Source organism: Rhipicephalus microplus, chromosome 1 (genome assembly GCF_043290135.1).
Source record: "Rhipicephalus microplus isolate Deutch F79 chromosome 1, USDA_Rmic, whole genome shotgun sequence".
In the NCBI taxonomy this organism is placed as follows: domain Eukaryota; kingdom Metazoa; phylum Arthropoda; class Arachnida; order Ixodida; family Ixodidae; genus Rhipicephalus; species Rhipicephalus microplus.
In genome coordinates, this window is record NC_134700.1 from 294,379,107 (window position 1) to 294,402,751 (window position 23,645).

At 45.0% G+C, this 23,645-nt stretch overlaps 1 protein-coding gene across 5 annotated transcripts in view; it reads right to left on the reverse strand.

Annotated features, from left to right (window-relative positions):
* The window catches only part of LOC119159430 (chitotriosidase-1), a 201,949-nt gene that overhangs the window by 123,938 nt on the left and 54,366 nt on the right, over positions 1-23,645 (reverse strand). For 3 of the 5 annotated variants that reach the window (XM_075865214.1, XM_075865205.1, XM_075865208.1), the window contains exon 1: positions 21,950-22,083. The exons of 1 other annotated variant lie outside the window; for it this stretch is intronic. The gene's annotated coding sequence lies outside the window, so the exon portion shown is untranslated. Of the gene's footprint in view, positions 1-21,949; positions 22,084-23,645 lie in introns of those variants that run through there. One more of the 5 variants, XM_075865211.1, reaches the window with a different exon arrangement.

Consider the following 23,645-nt stretch of genomic DNA (forward strand, 5'->3'; position numbering starts at 1 on the left):
TAGTTGAGAGGTTGAAGCAGACGACACAAGTCGAAGCAAAGGAGCCGTTGCTTCAGGGGGCGAAAAAGTGGAGGTGCTCTGGAAGGAAAATGCAAAAAAGGCACAGCATAAAATGTCAAGGCATTCCGGCGTCGGCGGCGGCAACCGTTGTAGTACCAGGGAGAGACGGCAAAGACCGGTTTAACCACGAACCAGAAATGGAGGAGAGGGGAAGAAAGATGGAGGAAGGAAAGTCCACCCTGGGAGGGAATGATAGGATAGAAGGTGGCGAGCGGAGAATCTCTCCTCTCGTCCGGAGAAGCGAGGGTCCCAGAAGAGAGATCGGCGCTTCGGGTAGGCAGGCAGGTAGGCACGGCAAGGTAACTGCTACAAGACGCCGGTGGTTGGGGGGACGGCCCGCAGCCAGATTTCCTGGAATCCGACTTGGCGAGGGGCTTAGTGGCTCGGCGCGAGGGCGAGGTAGGTACGAACAAGTTTGCCGTTTTGTTCCTGCCTTCTTACTTTGCTCGTCGTCTCTCTCTCCCGTTCGTGTCTGTTTTCTCGCTTTAATATCTTTACTTGATCAGCGGGAATCTAGCTGCACGGTTCGCAGATCTGTGCTCCCCGCTTGCCTACCTGCCGGGCGCGCAGGGGGAGCCCGAGGGTGTACCGGCTTCTTTTCCGTCTCCCTCGTCTTTTTTTTTTTTCGTATAGCTGCGCCCCCCCCCCCCCCTCTCAATCTTGAGTCCGCGACGAGCTTTCTTTGCCGTCCCCTCCCGGAGGAGATTGTTTCTCGCGGCGCGGCAGTGTCCTCCCCACCCCCCGTGCCGTCCGTGCAGGGGCGCCTCAAAGAAGCGTGTGTGGCGGCGGGCTACGGTGAGCAGTCGTCAGGCGGCTACGTCCCCGCGTGCCTCGGCCGCACTAATCAGCGGGGGGACCCCTCCCATGCCCGTCGCGCCACGGAGACGTGGCACAGGTAGTGGTCACCCCCGTTGGCGCTGCCGCCGCTGCATCGAGCGACCTTGCCGACGTCGCCAGTTCGGCGGAGTCCGCCTCCCACGGACAACGTGTGTACGCCGCGTTTTTCTTTATTTATTTCTATGCCCACACGGCGCAACTCGCATGACCACAGCTCATCGGACGGCCGATTCGACGCAACGCACAGGTAAGTATGAAGTATGCATATATTAGCACAGTGTGATATCTCTAAGGAAGACTACAAGGAACGTCTTGAAAGGGGACCTCGGAATAAGCCACCTTTCCTCGATGAGTGTACCACTCAATAACGATAGCATAAATTTATAAACTAGCACTGTGAGGTTTTGCCCCCCTGGAATACACCATCTACATGTAGGCCACGGAGCCCACGAAAATTTGTCCTCTTCTTTCGAAAGCGAAGCAAATTCCCCCTCCCCTCGTTAGACGTAAATGGATCGCGCGTTCTGTAAATAACAAGACACGCCCGGTGGAACATGCTACTGCTTGGTATTGTGGTGAGTCATTCCAGCCCTTGCTTGTTCCCCTGCCCGAAAAGCAACTCAAAAGGGGGGTTAAAGAAGGAAGCTTAGAAAGGTGCCTTTGTGTTGTTGTCGTTCCGAACGCTTCCCTGTTCCTGGCCTACACGACGAAAGGACCGTGAAATTCTGGGAAGAGCCCGCCACCGGAACGGACCGGGGTAAGGATAATCGTCGGTCGCACGTGCACGAACGAGACCGGCATAGAGTGCGCTCCCAGTCTCCAGAAGCCGCGCTCGGAAGCGCGCGTGGACAACGCCCCTCCGCCCTGTGGTCACTTTGACGACAAGCGTTCATGGCACGTGCGCTGGACACCGGCCCGCGGTAAGATGTTCCAATTACTCTCCTGATGTTTCGCGTTCGCATTATCGCATTTACACATTCAGATGAGATCATGCTCCGAGAAGAAGATGGTTAACTTCGTGGAGGACCACGTGGCCCCTCGGAACCTTCGTAACGATAGAGGCAACGATTAATCAAATCTGAGCGACAGACTGCCTGCGATTGCATGACAAGCGCAAGGAGACACCGGTTGTTGTTTGCAGGGGAAAAACGAAAGCGATGATACAGAAGGTTCCGCCGAAAGAAAGGCGCGCAACAGAAGGCAGAGGTTTTGACGCACTCAGCTAGCGTTGATATCCTTATTACCTTGTTTCGAGACTATAGTATACGAAAACAGAACAAAGTTCTCACTTTTCCGCGCTTAGCGTGTACATATATCTAGTCGCTGTAACGGCATGCGTGCTCTGCGTTAGGCTTAGCAAGTACACCAGGAGATAATATATGCGAACCTTTCATAGCTGCTTAGGCCTGTCGACTGCAGTCGGATGTAACGGCTCCGTTTGATTCTGGATTTTAACGCTTCTTTTGCCCTGTACTAGATACACCTTTCTTAATAACATTAATGAAACATTGAACAAGGTAGTAGCGACACGAGAACGAAATATATATAAAAACAAGTATAAGGCAACGCTGTAACGTCTAGTTAAGGACAGCTTTTTCAATGATTAAGGAAATAATAAATGGATGAGACGTTTTCACCATTTTGCTGACGATGCTCCAAGTGGTCACTGTACCTGTTGTTTAATGTATTCAGAGTACTTCTTACAGTACTGCCCCGCCGCCGGTGTCTAGCGGCTAAGGTAATCGGCTGCTAACCCGCAGGTCTTGGGATCGAATCCCGGCTGCAGCAACTACATTTTCGATGAAGGCGAAAATGCTGTAGGCCCATGTGCTCAGATTCAGGTGCACGTTAAAGAACCCCACGTGGTCGCAATTTGCGGAGCTCCTCCACTACGGCGTCTCTCATAATCATATTAGGTTTTGGGACATTAAACCCCACATATCAATTATTCATTCTTACAGCACCCTCTTCACAGCCATACGCATGGGGAGAGGGGGAATCTCATGACTTGATACACATATGCACCATCTGTTTAACTACCACCGATTGTGACGTCACAGAGAAAAGCTGATGCCTGTGCCCTCCCCCTCCGTTGAGTCTGTGCGACCCCCCCCCCCTCCGCCGAAAAAAATTTCTGGCTACTACCACTTGAGATTTGAGAGTGCTTGCCCAGTGTGCTCCACCCCATCATTATTCCAGTTATTTCCCTCTCCCGGTTCAGCTCCACGGTTACTACCTGTGCTATGTAGACATTCCTTTACAACTTCCAGTGTTCCACCACCTTTAGCAAAGTGCTGTTATTTGCAGGGACTGCTGCACATTACTTTAGCTTTATGTATATACTATTTTCAGACCTACTTTTCGGTTCTCCTGTACATTTCAGTAATCGTGAGCTGTAATTTATCGCATGTTACTCGCGCCCTAAGGCAAAATTACCCGAAAAAGGAGCGATGGAGCCCAATAGGCGCGCGCGATGAACGGATAGCCCTTTGAGGAGCAACCGCAGCGTGCTGCGTGCAAATCACTTGGGCAACTCTTTCAGTGATTGAGGAAATTATAAATGAATGATGAGACGTCTTCGCCCTTTTGCTGACGATGGCTGCACACTGTGTGTAAGCATCATGTTACAATTCAATATTTTTCGATTATTATTATTATTATTATTATTATTTCATTTGTCTGCTAAGACCAGCACACATTGCAAGTTCCCAGCAACCTCAGTCATCCGAAAGTCTTTCTATCGAGTTCCTTTAAGCATCAACTTTTATTACTTTTCATTTGCAGCTCGGTAAGCGAGCCTTCCGTGGTGAAGACACCGTGACAGGGTAGTGGGAGAAAAGGCGAATCCAAGTGAAAATAAGCAAGGAAAAAGAAAAAAAAGCAAGGCGCGTGATTCGATTCGGCTCGGCATTAGTAGAAAGGACACGCGGCTGCGTAACGATGCCCGAAAAGCGTGCGCCATGCAGGGGAGAGAAGATCGGCGCTCGGCTTACAAAACGTCCAAGGCGTTCTTTTTCGAGGCGGCTGTAGACTTTACTCCCCGAAAAAGAAGGGAAGGGCGGAGAGCGGGCAAGCTGTCGAAGGCATTTAATAGCCGCGAAAACGTAAACCGCCACTGGAAGTCACGTTCTATTGTCTCGCTTTTTGTATATATATTTTAACGTCTTTCGTGCGTTTTCTTTCCTTCCTAATACCGTCGTGACTGCTGTGCCGCACTTTTTCTTCGTCGCTTCCTGCTACGACGCGGCGAGAGACTGTTCGTAGGAGCAGCACGGCTTGGCGTTGCGTGCCTAGAGACCTTCCGTTTAGCGGCTAGTCATTTCTTCTTTTCTTTGTGCTTTCGTTTTCCGCCAGAGGCTTTCTGTTGTCGCTTCCTCGGTGCCTGACTTTCATTTTTTTTTACTTTAATTTTCGTTTCACGGGATGTTTCTCGGCGTAATCACGGCAACGTGCTGCCCCTCTATTCCGCCGCTTGGACGTTAAGCAGGTCCGAGTGCGCGGTCACTCGTGAAGAACAATGCACCTAATTAGAAACGATGTCATCGTTCTAAGCTCTTCCTGTTTGGTATATTTGTTTCTTTATCTCTTTCTTTCGTTCATTTTCGTTTAATTTTCTTTAGGCAAAATACGGGAACAAAATAACAGGATGGCACGTCGCTATATAGCTGTATGCTGCGTGATGCGTTTGTGTACATTGGTCTCTTCTGCTGGCACGGCATACGGACTGCGACACTATGGGTAGCTCGGCATCCGTACTTCACTGTTTTTATTGAAAGAGTTGACTGGTCGCTTTGTTTTTTTTTTTCCCCTGCGTTTATAGTAACTCAAGGTGCCTGAGTGTTATCATTATGCAATCGCACTTTTCGGACCTTACCAGCGAATTCATTTCTCTTTCTTTGATGATATCTATAGTTTCACGACCCGAAACCACGATATGACTAAGAGACACCGTAGTGGCGGGCTTCGGAAATTTCGAACACCTGGGGCTTTTTAACATGCGCTCGATACCACACACGAGCGAGCCTCTGCCGTTTCGCCTCCGTCCAAATGCCAACGCCATCGAACCCGCGACCTTTGATTTAGCATCCGAGCACCTTAACCAATTCTCTATCTTTAAGGCGTACGAATGCGCAGCACCATGTTGCTACTAACGAAACGGAACTCTCGGATATTTAGGTCAATTCAAGCCCGTAAATCAGTGTTTCCATCTGGAGCTCACAGATACATTTGGGAAGGGGGCTTAGCAGACGACAAGACCCGAGTAATAAAAAGGAAATAATGGACTGAATTGCGTGCTGCCCGCCGTAATTGCAGCCCTGCCGTATTTAATGCCTCGCACACGAGTTTACACTTATCTATACTAGGCCGCTGGAGAAAACTGCCAACTTCTAATGGCAATATGATAGTGCTTCAATAATCGAATAAAGAAATACGAGATTCTGCGAGAGCCTAGTTAGGCACATGTCACGCCTTTCATTATGCTTACCAATCGTAGACGACGAAAGTGCTTAACAGCGCAAATGACAGGAGGGGATAGAACAGACGAGAACAGCGCGGAGGGGATAGAAGAGACGAGATCAGCGCTCTGTTCTCGTCTGTTCTATCCCCTCCTGTCGTTTGCGCTGTTAACCGCTTTCTTCATCTATCATGCAGCACCAACCAGCCCAATCAAGCACCTTCTTAAAGTTCGTTACCAATCGTCTCCAATAGGAATGAACGAAACTAAGAATATCAAGACAACACAGGGCTTGTGGGACAGCGCATGAAAAATGGTGAAAAGTGGTTCACAAAATGCACAAAAATAATTATGATTCTTATTTTTGCTTAACCTATGTTCCCAAATCATGACACCTTTTCAATGCACGGAAACACTTTTTAGACTGCAGTTGAACTCGCACACACTGAACGAGGTGGCGAGTCTTTTAAGTCGGTGCCCGTGACTCGCTAACTGCTCTTTAAGACTGCACCTTCCCTTCACGCTTTGCGTAGCAGCGCATCGTTCACGGAAAAAATGCTGCCCCAAACGCTTAATTTCATGCACTAAAGATTATTTAAAGGTGCACTGGGCTTCGGCTCCCGTTCGCTTAGTTGTACGCATACTTTGCCCTATACACTCAATCCAGCACAGTCTTTTCTCGAGGCAAGCTCTGGGCCCGCTTTCCATGTCAATAGTATAGTTATATACTCAAGCGGAACCAATACGCGCGTGCACCTTTTTCTTGACGTCAGACCACGCCCCCTTTTCCGCTACCTCAACACTCTCCCCGGCCACAATATATTTTTCTCCCACGAGAGACCAGTGAGAAGTGTATCGAGTTGTCGCAACCTTCGCCACCACGGTGCTCGCACAATGGTCGCACAGGCATTCTCGTGGCATGGAGTCCCGGTACACAATGCTGCCGTAACAATGCGTTCGCCCACTGCGGTGAATATAGGCCACGTGGAACGCGGCTGATACGAAGGCCACTGCTATTCTCCTTCACGATGGATGGGCACGTGACGGGTATTGACGTCGTTCAACATCGGTTCTGTACAAGGCAGACGCGCATACTGTAAACAACGGGATACTTCCAATGGACCACTGATTCAGGAATGTCAAGCATTGTACGTGCTGAAGCGTACTTTCGGAGTTTCGGTGTGGGAGGTCTGAATTCGAAATGATCACGCTTAACAAGTGTGTGAGGGCTGGAAAACATGTGCAGTACTCACGAATTGAAACAGGACAGCTGGTGTCATACCGATTCGAACGCGTATAGGTCGGAGCCAACATTATCTTTAGAGGCCTGACTGGACGTGGCATGACAGTGAACAGTGAACTTTATTGACATCATGTACATAGTACACAATGCCGGAGGCCGGCAGAAAAAGCCATCGCAAGTATAGCTTGACGAAGCTGCGGGCCCCGGTTTTGGCACCAGCGTACAACGGTGTTCTCAGTACATAAACAGACAACAACAATAACAACAACAAGAGAAGGAAAGAAAAATATGCACTGAACAGATAAATCACTTAGTACAGGACCCGAAGGAAAATGTGAGCCCACTACAAATAAGCACGTCTTGCGTACAAACCATACACAAAAGAAAATATACACCAACGGATGTACTAAATAGCTCAGTACATATAGATTACCTTCATAATACATGCATACAGATTAACATAACTTTGTAATTTACATAGAGTACACTATAGATATATAATTGCAGAAATTATTTAATACACGACCGAAAAAAAATATGAGAAAATATGAGGTCGTTACAAATCGCCATGCCTAGCGTACACCGACATATTCTCTATAGCTGACACTCATAGGCATGCGCGAGATATTATATAGTGTCAATGTAATTATTTGCGAGAAAGGAACGTATTGCATTGAAAGTGTTGCTTTCCAGCTGAAAGTTAAATTTATATAAAGCATTTAGTAGCCTCGGAAGTCTGTTTCCTAACGTATGTCGCCCATATGTTGTTCTACAAGTTTTAACAGTCCGAATTTCGCAGTTTCGCGTTTTATAAGGCTGACAATTTCTTTTAAGGTTGGCAAGTTCAGTCAAGAATACATGTTTCCCCTTTAATTCTTGTTTATAGGCTTTCGTTAATCTAAAGTTGTACATCTTCTCAAAAGGCATTACATTATACTTTTCAAACAACGGGTAGGTGTGAAAATGTGAAGGCACGTCCTCTACAGCACGTAGAAATCTTTTTTGTAGACAATACAATTTTTGTATGTTTTCTTGACTAGTGGATGCCCAAACTAGATGGCAATAGTTAATTCTTGAGGAAAATAAAGAGTTGTAAATTAATATCATTACATGTCTCGGAAGGATCAGGTGATTCCGGTAGACTAGTCCCACTATTTGAGATAACTTACTTGATATTGTGTCGATGTGCTCGTTCCAAGAAAGGTTTTCCTGGAAGACCACTCCTAGTGTTTTAATGTTGGGTACAATACCAACCGGGGTCGAATTCAGCAGTATTTGTTGCGTCAATGTTACCTTCTTTTTTTATTTCTGAATATTACAGATTTACTTCTGAAATTACAGACGACGGGGTTATCTCGAGCGATAGTGCTTTGCAGTTCTATACCAGAAAATGTGATGTTTGGTTTGAATATTTCAGTATTGTGCATATTAAATCTACAGCATCACAGCTCGTGTATCTGTTTCACCACGAAGCAGGTGGTTGACATCACTTCATCCACCATGTGGTAGTAGTGTGAGAAGAAGCGCAAAAAATACTGCAGTCACGTGAATGTTACCAGCATATCGCACGCACGCTTTGTATACCTATTCTCGCACAGTGGCCAGTAGTGTGCGGTCGAGTCTTTATCGCATTTAATTATTGGTATATGGCAGCATGGGATTACACTACGTGCCATGACGTCATCGAAGCCACCATGATGTACGCTGAGAAGATGCGTTCGTGACAGCACGTGCAACTTGCCAATAGCATCGACGGAGATACACTACAGTCATGCCGCGGAGCGAAATCGTGCTGCCCAAAAACACAAAAAAATGAAGTAAGAACGCTGTCATTTCTTTTTTGAAATGCGCGTAGACGTGAAATATTTAGCTGTCTCACGTACGAACCAGGTATTACGATGTCGTCAGACATCCACCTTTTTGGCTACTAAACAGTAAGGATTGCACCATTCATTGAAAAAGGAAGTATAATACCGAGACGTCTGAGGTGAGTAGTCGCTTGTTAGTACTTCTGTCTTCTCAGCATCAGCTAAGACTTTTGCTATATCGTTAATGTTATGCCCTAAGTCCCTCGCGCAATGTTGCATGCGAATACGTGGGTTGCGTTTACGTCACATCCGGGAACGAGGGGGCCGAGAACCGTCATGTTTGTTAACATATACAGCTGCCTGGAAGCGTAGTCGGGAGCTTTGCAGCGGCGAGATCTGGTCTTCAGTCACGCTACCAGCTTCACCAGAAATATTTGTGCCGTTCTTGGATGCCTAATACTACCCGCTATGGTGGTCCAGTGGGTCTACTCGGCTGCGGACGCGCAGGTCGCGGGAGCGAATCCCAGGCGTGGCAGCTGCATTTTCGGTTCCGCATACGAACGACACGCTTCCCTCGGACCGGTTCATGACAGCGATAACCAGTCGCAGCGGTTATCGTTTTTGTGGCCGATAGCAAAACTGTGTCCACTGTAAAGCCACCACCATTGTCGCGGCCCTGCAGATACAGCGCAATGGGGCAAGTGCTATGGTTGCTCGTACGCGGAACATTAGGGAGCACTAGAACCATTGCGTGCACTGTCGCACGAGTGGGTCTGCCACGTGGTATTTTTTGTATTTCGCGGGCATTTGTAATTAGCAGAAAAACACTAATACCACACAGATATAAAGTTCAAAACTGTCTAATCGGACGTTTTGCAAACCGATCTACAACTTTCTTCTTGAATTTTTTTGTCGATCTTCGTTTCTTGAAAAGTTAGTTAGTTACATATATATAATTACACAATATTTGAGAACACAAAAGACAGTCCGACTAACTCCAAGCAATGGTGAGTAACATGCGGTTGGTCGGGCCGTGATTACGTGTTCTGGCATATTTTGAAACTTTGGCTCAAGTTACGTGGGAAACTATATATATATATATATATATATATATATACCAAAAACAAAAGTGATGCTGGGTCCGGGAAATATTATTCGTATAGGAAAGAAGACGCACGTACGAAGTTATTTTATTTGACGTTTCGGCCGTGGGTCCGGCCTTCATCAGAATAGAGTTTACGGCACGAGTGCTGTTTATATACATGTGCATATCAGTAAGATACAAATGTCAAAACCGACATGATAGGCTATATATGGGCATATATATACATGCAAGTCACACAATATAAAGAGCACCTAATCTACGAGTAATAAGATATTGCTTCCATGCACGAGCACGTTGTTTACAAATAAAAGATGAAACGCATAAAATATAAAGCACATAACATGAAGAGTAGTCCGACCGGTAAAAGCAAGAGAAGAAAAAAACTATAAAATACTAATAAAAATGACAAAGACGTTACAAAGCTGCTACGTAATCAACGGATACAGAGAATGTAGTGCGACTTGCTGAGCAAGGTTGAAAAAAGTTGGACAGGGTGATACAAGTTACGCAGATAAGCAACTAAGTTTTCCTACGTTTTCATTCAGACCAGATGCGACGGCGTTGAACTTATAGATGAGGAATGATTCACGGGCTTCTCTATCATAATTTGTGCGGAAACCAGATTCTAGTAATGTGACTTGTAGGTTTTCAAAAGAGTGGCCAGGGAGGTGCACGTGTCTTGAAATGGGCAAGTGGGGCAAGGTGTTAGCATGAGATTTATGGTTGTTAAAACGCAGTCTAAAAGGCCCTTCTGTTTGACCAATGTACTGTATTTCACATAGCGCACATTCTATCATGTATATCACGTTCTTAGAATCGCAGTCAAGATTGCCTTTGATTTTTAAGGAAAAGTTGGAACCAGTACTGGTGACCTGTTGGCATGTGCGCATGTAAGGGCATACTTTACATCGCAGTTTTTGGCAAGGATGGCACCCGATCGTGTCAGGACTGTTTGCTTTCGATGATGATGACGATGAGAGTATGTCTCGAATAGTTTTAGCTTTGCGATACACTGCTTTAGGTGGTTCGGTGAAAATGTTTCTTAAGCGTTCACTTTGCATTAGAATATTGTGGTGCTTTCTCAGCACATTCGAAACACGCGGAACTGACGCAGAATGGGTAAGGACTAAGTTTGTCTGCGGTGAGGGAGTCGAGTTTTTAGCAGCGCACAACAGCGTTCTACGATTATGCATGTCGGCACGTTTTATTGCGTCATCAATTAATTGCGGCGGATATTTTTGTTTGACTAGAGCATCCTTTAGTGTTCTGCAATTTTTTTGAAACTCTGATTGTTCTGAGCAGATTCTTTTAAAGCGTAAGGCCTGACTGTAAGGGATGCTAGTTTTGCAATGTTTCACGTGGCTACTGTCAAAGTGCAAATACTGTTGCCGGTCTGTAGGCTTCCTGTATAGAGCAGTGGATAGCTTATCATTTACAATTGAAATGCTTACATCAAGAAAACTAAGAGTTGATGTGGAATAGGTATGAGAAAATGATATTGATGGATGGGCATCATTAAAGTCAGATATGAAGGAAAGCAACTCCTGTTCACCATGCGGCCAAATAAGGAAAATGTCATCAATGTAACGTCTATAATAAAAAGGTTTCAGCGTGCGGGTTTGCAAAAATTCACTTTCAAGCTGGCCCATGAATATATTGGCGTAGTTGGGTCCAATACGCGTACCCATTGACGTGCCGCTAACTTGGACATAGTGTTGCCCTTCAAATTGAAAGTTATTTAGCTCTAAAATGAGCCTGAGCAATACTGCTAATGTGTTGCTGTCGATAAATTTACCCGGTGATGCTGCTTCATAGGACCTGCTTCATAGGACCTCGCCAGGTCCTATGAAGCAGCATCACCGGGTAAATTTATCGACAGCAACACATTAGCAGTATTGCTCAGGCTCATTTTAGAGCTAAATAACTTTCAATTTGAAGGGCAACACTATGTCCAAGTTAGCGGCACGTCAATGGGTACGCGTATTGGACCCAACTACGCCAATATATTCATGGGCCAGCTTGAAAGTGAATTTTTGCAAACCCGCACGCTGAAACCTTTTTATTATAGACGTTACATTGATGACATTTTCCTTATTTGGCCGCATGGTGAACAGGAGTTGCTTTCCTTCATATCTGACTTTAATGATGCCCATCCATCAATATCATTTTCTCATACCTATTCCACATCAACTCTTAGTTTTCTTGATGTAAGCATTTCAATTGTAAATGATAAGCTATCCACTGCTCTATACAGGAAGCCTACAGACCGGCAACAGTATTTGCACTTTGACAGTAGCCACGTGAAACATTGCAAAACTAGCATCCCTTACAGTCAGGCCTTACGCTTTAAAAGAATCTGCTCAGAACAATCAGAGTTTCAAAAAAATTGCAGAACACTAAAGGATGCTCTAGTCAAACAAAAATATCCGCCGCAATTAATTGATGACGCAATAAAACGTGCCGACATGCATAATCGTAGAACGCTGTTGTGCGCTGCTAAAAACTCGACTCCCTCACCGCAGACAAACTTAGTCCTTACCCATTCTGCGTCAGTTCCGCGTGTTTCGAATGTGCTGAGAAAGCACCACAATATTCTAATGCAAAGTGAACGCTTAAGAAACATTTTCACCGAACCACCTAAAGCAGTGTATCGCAAAGCTAAAACTATTCGAGACATACTCTCATCGTCATCATCATCGAAAGCAAACAGTCCTGACACGATCGGGTGCCATCCTTGCCAAAAACTGCGATGTAAAGTATGCCCTTACATGCGCACATGCCAACAGGTCACCAGTACTGGTTCCAACTTTTCCTTAAAAATCAAAGGCAATCTTGACTGCGATTCTAAGAACGTGATATACATGATAGAATGTGCGCTATGTGAAATACAGTACATTGGTCAAACAGAAGGGCCTTTTAGACTGCGTTTTAACAACCATAAATCTCATGCTAACACCTTGCCCCACTTGCCCATTTCAAGACACGTGCACCTCCCTGGCCACTCTTTTGAAAACCTACAAGTCACATTACTAGAATCTGGTTTCCGCACAAATTATGATAGAGAAGCCCGTGAATCATTCCTCATCTATAAGTTCAACGCCGTCGCATCTGGTCTGAATGAAAACGTAGGAAAACTTAGTTGCTTATCTGCGTAACTTGTATCACCCTGTCCAACTTTTTTCAACCTTGCTCAGCAAGTCGCACTACATTCTCTGTATCCGTTGATTACGTAGCAGCTTTGTAACGTCTTTGTCATTTTTATTAGTATTTTATAGTTTTTTTCTTCTCTTGCTTTTACCGGTCGGACTACTCTTCATGTTATGTGCTTTATATTTTATGCGTTTCATCTTTTATTTGTAAACAACGTGCTCGTGCATGGAAGCAATATCTTATTACTCGTAGATTAGGTGCTCTTTATATTGTGTGACTTGCATGTATATATATGCCCATATATAGCCTATCATGTCGGTTTTGACATTTGTATCTTACTGATATGCACATGTATATAAACAGCACTCGTGCCGTAAACTCTATTCTGATGAAGGCCGGACCCACGGCCGAAACGTCAAATAAAATAACTTCGTACGTGCGTCTTCTTTCCTATACGAGAAATATATATATATATATATATATATATATATATATATATATATATATATATATATATATATATATATATATATATATATATATATATATATATATATATATATATTCGGCTGTTTGCATGCAGAATTATACGAATGCGCGCATTTACTGTGTAGGCACCCACCTTCTAGCTTTACTTGAAATATTTTTCGAAACATTGAAATTTTGCAGTTTTCGATTTTCGAAAAGTTATACCCGATCCTAAAAAAAATCAATTTCGGAAAATAAGTGTACCATTGTGTATATTATTACTATTATTATTATTACTATTATTATTATTATTATTAATAATAATTATGTAATCAAGTTGGCATGCACTTAACCCACTACAGCAAAAATTAACTCATATACTAACGTTCACAATCCATACACATACAAAAAAAACTGCCCCTGATGCGTACTAATATGGCACGCGTGCTGTTGCTGAATATCCGATGCAGGTCGTGGGATGAACAGCCAGCTGCTTTATAGTGTGTTGATGAACATGGAGAAATAAAAATGTGTTGATGAACATGGAGATAACAGGACCGCATCATAAAAAACTAAACCTAAATAAAAGAAAACAAAAGCTGCTAAGGAAACAGGATATACGGCGGGAGCTCGATGACGTCACGTTTCAATCGAAATTTTCGTCAATTCGCGTGACTCATATTGGTGGTACCACCCTCCCCGAATGCATCTTCATTGAATGTCACGCGACCATCATACCGTGGATAACACGAATGAAGACAAGAGGTCGGGGTCCATTGCGAGCGTTCGAACGGTGCATTGAATAAGGTACGCCACAGGATATATGGCGGAAAGACTGAAAATGAAGAGTTCACGCTTGTAGGTTCGTCGGTTGCAAGTATACAACTGCGCGGGTTAAACTTTCCTGTTACGACTCCGAGACCGGTAAATTGCCCCCCCCCCCCCCCCACACACACACACACAAACGGTTCGACAGTAAACGATTGATCAGGGTACTCAGTGGAATCGCCGCGTTTTACTATGCGGGACAGACTAAGGCCCCAGAATCGGAGGACACGTTCAAAGAAAGATAAACAAAATAGTGAGACTATGGCTCGAGAACTGGCCGGCATTCCCACTTTATCTCTTAGCGCGGAAAGCCGAGCTTATCGAACAAACAAAAGCAAGAGTGAGGAAAGGAGGATGGAGAGGATAGGTTAAAGCATTGAGAGCTCCGTAGATAATCACGCGATTGATGAGGAAAGAAAAGTGCAGAACATAAGAGCACACGAAAGAACGAGCAACGAAGGAACGCAACTGTTCTGCACACATGCATATGTATGTAAAAAAATATACGTATAAGAAAGACAAGACGCTTATATATACGAGAAGGTGTTGCAGTAAAAAAAAAAAAAGAGCACAGGCTTGGCCTTTTGAGCAGGACGGCTGCGAAGACGGGGGGTAAGGAGGGCGGCAACCATCTTGAAGCACCAGCCCGTCAGACTGCATACCGCCGAAGGTGGGCGCGCGTGATTTGAATAACTGCTAGAAGTGAGACGGGAAAGAGGGCGCCGTCGTCTGCAGCTAGAGCGCCTTCTTGTTTAACTGCCCGCCGGTTTCGTTCTCTCTTGATTCTTTTCGGCGCGCCATTTTGTACATATTTGAGTGGAGTGCAGAGTGGATCTTGCAGACGACACCGCGGAGGTCGGGGGCCGTATACGAAAAGAAGGGAGGCCCGCCCCGTTTCTTTTTTTGTTGTTGTTTTTCAGCACATGCTCTGTTACTTAAGATTACGTCTGCATTTTTTCTCGACTTTCTCACTGCAGCTATGTGTTGTATTATCTTTATTCCTTCGCTTGAAAAGTCTTTTTCTTAGGTTGCTTTCGTAGCGTAAACTTCGCAAATGACAGGGACTTGCTAATACAGCGGGAAACCTCATATTTGCGGAATTAAACCACCTGTAGACAGGCCGAGAAAAAAAATATACAGACACGAGAAAGGAACGGTCCGGGGAGGATCATTTGCGCTCACGTGTGATGTGTTCATCACTCCTGGCGGAAGGTATAGTGGTTGTAGAGGTCGGTTTGCTGCTTACAGTTTTTATTAGTTTTTGGTGGCGCTCGTACTACGCACAGGCAATTTTATGTCACGTGGCTCACTACGACGTGCTACGGAGCCAGAAACCTAAATCGTTGTCGCACAGCGTTGTCTGTTGTATGTATATGATACTGTATTTTCGCCTTTACAGTTCTTATAAAGGGGCACTGACACAAAGTTTGGTCTCGCGTTTTCATTTTTTTTTTTCCTGCAATATGTTGCTGGTGGCCTGTTCGTCACATTTTGAAGATATACGAATTCGCGGGAATTGATCAACCGGCCATCTCGGGTGCAAAATTTTGTGTCAGTACTCTTTTAAAAGGCAGGTTTAGTAAGAATCCGGAGTCCCCCTTAGTTGCTCCGCACCGAGTGTTTAGACGGTTCATATGCGAAATATCTTCTTAGAGCTTCATTTCTCGGAAGCTAGTCTTTATGGATAATGTAAACCTCGTAAATGCCGTATAAACACCGTTTTCGTGAACTGTAACAAAGATTGTTTTCTGCTAACCGTTCTGCGACTAGTTTCATCCAAACTGATGTTGTAATTCGACACCTAATTAGGAGTTTTGCAATCAATTGAAGCGAGCGCGAGTTTTAGTACCTGCTCGTAGGATCGTGCAACTCATTTCGTCTATTGAACAAACCAAGTTCAAGCACAAAGCCGGAGGTTATATAGTAAGTTCACTCGTTGAAGCTATGACGCGAAATAACTTTGTAAAGTGTACACTGCAAGTTTTTACAATGTAGCTGCACGTCGTTTTTTTTTCATGCCGCGTATAAGCGATCTATACAATGCACTGAATATGCAGCACTTAAATTAAAGGCAGGCAAGGCAACCGAATCAACCGGGAAGCGCGTTTTACAGCAACCGCGTTCGTGTCCTTGTCTTCTATCTTGCTCTAACGCTGTTTGATCGCTCAAATACAGCAACCCGTAGTGTTTTCAGTTCCGTCATCAGTTTTTCCGCAAGCCATCGAAAGGTCAGAAACGACAGACTGCAGACGTTTATCGTAAAAAAAAATAATAAAAAAATCCCGAAGCCTTTCGACAGCCGTCTGAGAAAATTGGGGCAACAATTTGTAAATGTGATATGCGAAAGGAGGAACTTTTATCTTCACCAAAGATCACGTTTACCTGAGAACGAAAAAAGGGTTCACGCATAAGATAGGAGCTCTCAATCACGGTTACGTGGAAAAGATTCGGTTTATCTCGGTGGGTTTAGATGTTCTTAGCATTTCCGATGGAGGCGGAAATGTTGTAGGCCCGTGTGCCCAGATTTGGGTGCACGTTAAAGAACCCCAGGTGGTCAAAATTTCCGGAGCCCTCCACTACGGCGTCTCTCATAATCATATGGTGGTTTTGGGACGTTAAACCCCACATATCAATCAATTAGATGTTCTTACGTTTCATCGGTAGTGCATGGTTGTAGATACGCGTTTACTGTAATGAACTAGGAGAGCTCCAAAAGTCAGACGATGCACACGAATCCACAAAAGTCGGTTTCTTCCAGAACTCGAAACTGCGAACGAAAACGGAGCCGTTGTCGTACGAGAGCCAGACTCACCGTGGAGTGCGAACCCAGACAGGAGAGAGGGCACTGCCTTCTCCCCAAAGAGAGCATTGGGTTGGCTGGCGCAGTCTGAACTTTGAACTTGATCAAATAAGACGTGTGTTCCTTTGTACGTGTGCGAGTAATACAGTTATTTCCATTATACCCCTGATCACGTGTAGACCTCAATAGTTTCAAACTAGTTAATCGGTTTAAAGATAGACAACATTTGCTTCTTCACAGTTCCAGTATATCAGCACCTATTACACTAACACGACAGCGGATAAAGTCGCGCTAAAGGTTAAGTTGAGCATGCTTACGGAGTTGAAATAGTGATCAATCTTGTGGTGTGCGAGTGGCTTGACAAACTCGAAAAATGCTGAAAAAAAAGCTATTTATATTGGAGAGAAGGGCACGCACTCGCCATCAAAGCAACGGCAAGAAACCGACTTTTAATTTGACTTGCTCCTCGCAGCTGACCTCTGCTCAGAACTATTCGTATGCTACATGCATGACGCATGCTGATAAAAACTCTGAAGCGATATCAATACTAGTCGTGCACAGCTGGACAAGAGGAACTAGAAGAAAGGTATACAAGTTGGGCTCATTGAATGTATGGCAAACTAGCGTTAGCCCGACGGAGGCATGACTAAAAGGAGACCACAGTACAAGGGCTGCTAACCACAAAAACGCACGAAAGTAGAATTCGAAAGCAAAATGAAGGAATAAAGGGGACTTATCTACTTGTTTCCATTTTTATTTTCTCCTTGTTTGTTGCGCTACGCCTATTCCTCCAGTCATCCCTCACTGTCGGCTTCAGCCCAGTTTGCTTGCAGGTTACGCAGCACGTAGGCGAAGTACACAGGCAGGCCTCACTGCTTTCCAATTACTATAGTTTCCTGCCTCTTTCCCCCTCTTAGCAAAGAATTGCCTTACATTACGTAAACCCTACTTCGCGTAACAAGTTTTCCTGGACTGCCCTGCACGGGTCTGTCACTCAGACACATGAAAATACGTTCACATTTTCGACGCAGACTTTGACACGGGTGCAGCTCACGAAACTCGAAAGGTGGAAACTTGACCTTCAGTGCCTTTCGCTAATAATCAATCCTTTACGCTAATACGAGCGCGAAAGGGTTCTTTAACTGCATTGTAACAATTGTAACAGTGAATACGCTCGCCTGCACTGCGCGTACAAGCGTGTCCGCATTAGCCCACTTTGCTTGTTCACCACTCTTTCGCCATTGTATTTCGCTTGAGTACGAGTGAATGGCGAGGCAGATGGCCAAGGGGCACTCGCGTGCTCACAGAGAATACACAGTTGACAAACACACTATGCAGTTCAAGGCAGGGGAAAGAAAAAAAAAAGAAAACAGCGTCCCGTTTCGTTGAATACGCAGCGCTTCGTGACGTAATTGCGTGACGCCACAGGTGAGCGAGCGGAGCTCCTGCAAAGTGCCAAATTTCCCCCCGCCTCTTGTTGCACGCTCGGTTGGTTTCGCGGTCGGTTCCGCTTTCAGAATTGTTCATGCACGCCGTCCTCGCCGTTAATTGGGTGCACTGTTGCCGACGGCGGGAATAAGAGAGAAGCGCATCCACGCCGTTGTTTCCCACGCAACCGTTGTTAAACACAGCCCCGGAGCAGCAGTGAATTTAGTCACGCTGGCTTAAGGGTAGCGTACACAGCGCGCGATGCGTCACGTATTGCGGGGAAATGCGAGCACGTATCTAGGTTGAAAGGGCGTGGTAACTCGAAACGGAGAAACAGAAAAATGGAGTGTTGGCGAGATTGACAAAATCGCTGAATGCTTGGCACGAGAGGTTTCGAGGTATAGAACCAGGAAATTCGCTGAAGTGTGGAATCGAATAACATTTTTGTCCATTTTCCATCTTTTTGCGGTAGCAAAAACAAAAATGCTAGTTTTTTTTTTTTTTTCAGCATACGCTTTCTAGTTCAATGTAAAATTAGTGTGTGAGTGAGTGAGAATTTATTAGAAGGCAGAGAGGTCGGCCTGAGCTAGTTCGTTCTAGCCTGCTACTCTACACAGGGGATAAGGGAAAGGGGAAGGAAAGAGTGATGAAGGGTGATAATGGGGACAAGAAGAGGTGGTGCGTATGTACAGTAGCCACTTAGTATAGTACCCTACAGTCTAGTTTCTAATCCAGTGCTTTTTATAAAGTCTAGAACAGCCTTTGTAGCAGTTTTTGACACTGTTTGGTCGTTGATTGCTGACAATATGTGGCTTTCACTTAATGGTGTTCGTCCAATGCTTGCCAACGTTGCAGTTAGCATTTCTCTTTGTGCCACGTATAATGCACAGTCACAAAATATGTGAGCTATCGTTTCGCGCACTTGGCAGCGTTCACAATTTGGGCTGTCCGCACGGCCGATTAGGTGGGGTGTAGTGACGAGTGAAGGCGACGCCCAGGCGAATTCGGAGCAGTATATTAGCATGTCTTCGGCTGATTTTATCTGGAAGACGAAAAGTCATACTGGGGAATGTAAAATTAGACTTCGTACTATGCGTGGCATATCCTTCACGAGCGTTACCAATGGTTGATTTGGACATCGTGTGGTCAGTAGGTAATAGAATTTATTGAGGTCGGAAAGAATGTTCACCCGTTTTTATGGGTCAACCGAGGAAAAAAGAAAGAACGAAGAGTTTTATTGTAACTGAATAATTGGCAATCAATCTGCTCGAAAGAACTGCAAGAGGTTAGTATGTAGATGCAGAGGGCGTAGCTGGTGTTGAGTAGCACAGAGCAACGAAAAGGATCCTGCGCTACCTGCAAACCCACTTACCACTGCTGCACTGTGGTGTTACATGGTGCAGCAGCAGTAGTCCCAGCGAGATAGTCATTATTGTGTGATACGTTGGCTGCTTCTAGCGAAATCGGGCTGCTAAAAAGTAAACTTTGTTGGTTTACCTTTTTGCCGTTTGGCGTTCTCCACCAATAATAGCTTATCCTTATTCAACGCGTCAACTGCATGAAATACTGTTTTCTTAATTCGATGGTAGGTTGAATATATAGTTAACCTCACTGCCTTCATTTTTTCCCCCCTGTGGGTGGTCTCACTCTAGTTGTCGCATTGTGCCTGTTTTCTTCTTAGTGTCCGTATTTATGACTTTATCAGGTGATTTAAAGCTTTCTTCGTCTGTAATTTAATGGAAAGTAGCTCATACGACCAAGGTATTTCTATTCTGGGAGTTCTTGTGTGATTCGTCGAGTGTTGAGGACTGCAAAATCTCTCGTATATATTTGACTTGCATTGACGTGTGGGTACACCGGCGTATGTACCACCCAATTACACACTGCACGCCTCGAAAGGGTATACCGCATCTGCTCTCGGGCCACGCTGTGTTGCACGGAAATTTCGGCAACGACTGCGGCTAGTGTTAGCGAGCAGGAACGCATGCAGCCAAGAAAAGCCACTCAGCGTGTCGAGGTTTTCAGCATATAGTAAATATAACGCTAAAAATGAGCTGATTAAGTGCTTCAGGTGTTGGCAACAACAACAAAAAAAAAAACAGACGTTACTGAATGCCTTAGGTGAGGAGCGTCAGACATCTCGGATCAAACCACGATGACGTAATATAGATTTACAGCGTTCTTTTCATTTTGCTTCGTTGTGTTTGTGATACAATTATCCAAAGAGCTCAGTCAAAGCATGTAAAATCAAAGCAGTAATTTATATAGAAGCGTCACACTCGCTCATTTCGTCGGATAACCCGCCGCGGTAGTCTATGGGGCTCGACTGCCGACCCCAAGGTTGCGGGATCGAATCCCGGCCGCGGCGGCCGCATTTCGATGGGTGCAAAGAGCTAGAGGCTTGTGGGCTTAGATTTATGCGCACGGTAAATAACCATAGGCCATGTTAGAATGCTTGACTGTCACGTAGAATGCTTCATTATTTGCATTTGTCGGGGGGGGGGGGGTCAAAGCTACCTATGTCAGGTTTTTCTTAACACTGACACTTATATTCTATGCCTTCGTTAGGTCGACGCTACCGATGTCGGGTATTTCTTAACGTTCACGCGTTCAAATTGCCCATGTCTCGTCAAAAATTTTAGATAATTTAGATATGCATCATTCTCAATATTTTATTTTATCTTGAATGTCAATGAAAACGGATTTGCGAGCAACAAGTTTATAAGTGGCTGAGTCTAGACCTCCCACAAAGAGACGTCGAGAGCTTGCAATATTTAACGCATTTTCTCGTCAAACGGGTTTGTTTGCACTTTCGCAAAGTTCGAATGTACTGTATACGAAGAATGAAGAAAAATGCTTAACAGGACAATGACACGAGGGGATAGAAGAGAGGAGACAGTCTCATCCGTCTGTCTCGTCTCTTCTATCTCCTCCTGTTCTGAGCGCTGTTAGGCACATTGCTTCATTCTTCGTCTACTATGCAGCACCAACCAACGCAATCAAGCACTTCGTTTCGCATGTACTGCTCTAAGCAACAACACGTCATACGATAATTAGAATTATACGTTTTATAAGCATTTATCAATGGCTTTAGTATAGAGAATTTATTTAGGACCATAAGAAGAAAAACAAAGTCCTCACCTGCCACACTGAAACAGCTATTCTGCCAGTACTTAACGGAAGAAGTTATAAGCCAAAAGACTCGACATGGGTAAAGTAGTGAAAATATTTTTGTTTTGAGGGCATCAGATTTTCGGAAAATTTTGTATCCCACTGCACCGATGATTTATTTGGCACGTACATTGACACAATTATTAAACATGTATGAATCTTGAAAGAAGGATAAATAAAAGAAAGTGGTTAGTGCCTTCACAGTTACTCATTTACAGAATATGAAAATTAACAATCAGTATATATAATGCCATTAAGGGTTAACATAAACCTATACGCAATGTGCAGAACTGTACATTCAGTTTACATGCAACTGCTACTCCTTGATGCTTCAAGATATCTTTAAAATGGGCTGTTGACTTAAGGTTTGAATTACAAATGTAAAAAAGAAGAAAGAAAGGTACGCCATCTAGACGTGATAAAAACGGTTGTTCAGTTTATTCAATCGCCTGATACGGCTAAATACTACGAAACCAGCATAGGTCTCCTTGAATGCCGATGAAGCCAAGGTGAAAAGTGTTTAATAAAACGCTACCACAATAAAATTCAAGCTGGAAGTGAAGAGAAAGAGAAGGAGGATAAAGAGGGTACGTACTCGATGGCGTTCGCGCCCGCATTAAAACGGGCTGTTCTGGTGATGCATTGATGTAAGTGCCACGCCACAGCGCCGGCCAATTACAGAGGAGGACTGAGCGCCATGAATCTCTCGCGCCTGTTCTTTGAGAAGCCTGCAGGAACCAACGAAGAGTAGAATGTATAGAATAAGAGAGAACGAGAGATAAAAAAGAAAAAGAGGGAGGCTTTTACAACCCTGAAGGCATCGTGGCACGGCTCTTTAGAACGGCTATTATCCTTAAGAGCTTACAGCAGGAACTGAAAAGAGCCGTAATTTGCCGACGGCAGATTAGCGCCACTACAGAAGACGGAACAGAAATAAAAATAAGAGGTTATGTGTGTACTTTGAAAAAAAAAAAAAATTGGCTGTCAGAGACACATGTAAGTTATTCGTGGGCAATTTGTGTTTCTTGCAGTCGTTTTTGTATTCTCGGTGCACTCGGCTACACGTGCGGCCTACTAGATGTGTATTTGTCATTGTTGTATAGATGAAGTTCTTGTCCAAATGACGTCATAAAAGTTAGCGAACGTTATTGACTGGCGTATGGGATGTTCAAGTTCTGTTTTAGTGTGAAGGTCATGTATTTGTCATTGCGTTCTTAGAGGTTGCTGTCGATTGTCTTCGACGATTAAATTGCGCGAAATATTAGTGGGATTAACTGTTGCTCATCGATGTAAATATGCCCACGCGTAAGAGATAATAGTAACAGTTCTGGAGGTTTCACATATCAAAACCAGGATATGATTATGGGTGATGCCACATCGGATGACTCCGGAAATTTTGACCATCCGGTGTTCTTAAACCTGCACTGACATCGCACAATGAACTGGCCTCTGGCATATTGGCTCCATCAAAATGCCAGGGCCGAGACGGAAAGAACCCTTTGTATAAGTAGCCGTGCACCGACTGCCTTCCCTCGCAATGCTGGTACATCATTAACATTCACTGTTCATTGCACTGTCAAATGTATCAAATCTCGTTCGCAAGCAGTGCGCGTCAGTTACGAGACACCAGTTCGTTGGGCGAATGGTTTAGACAACCGGAATTCAACAACAACCAGCGTTAGGGCGTCCGCACCATGCACGGTCTCTTCAAATCATGCCATTAGTGCTGCTAACAGATCTTCTAGATCTCCCTGTTCCAATGCACATTGTAAGATTTGCAAACTGTAGTAGCAAGCTCCAGCATGCCCTGCGGGCGCGTCATGACCATTTTTTCACTCGTCGTACGATTGAGATCTTGATTGATATGCGGGGTTTAATGTCCCGAAACCACCATGTGATTATGAGAGACGCCGTAGTGGAGGGCTCCGGAGATTTCGACCACCTGGGGTTCTTTAACGCGCAGCCAAATCTGAGCATTTCCGCCTCCATCGGAAATGCAGCCGCCGCAGCCGGGATTCGATCCCGCGACCTGCGGGTCAGCAGCCGAGTACCTTGGCCACCGCGGCGGGGCCGCATGAGATCTTGTTCAGCGCGCGGGCTCTCGGGGAAGGTGTGCAGGGCTGTTCTGCAGCTAACGTGAGCCGGTATTTTCACGAATGTCCTCCCTCTCGGAGCCGTAGGCGAAGCAAGGACTGAGTAGACAACCAGCCGTGGCCGTACACCTTCTGGGAGAGAAGGGGCACAAGGGTCCTGCTGGGCCCCTTGCGTTTCAAGAATGCAGTCGCGCCGGA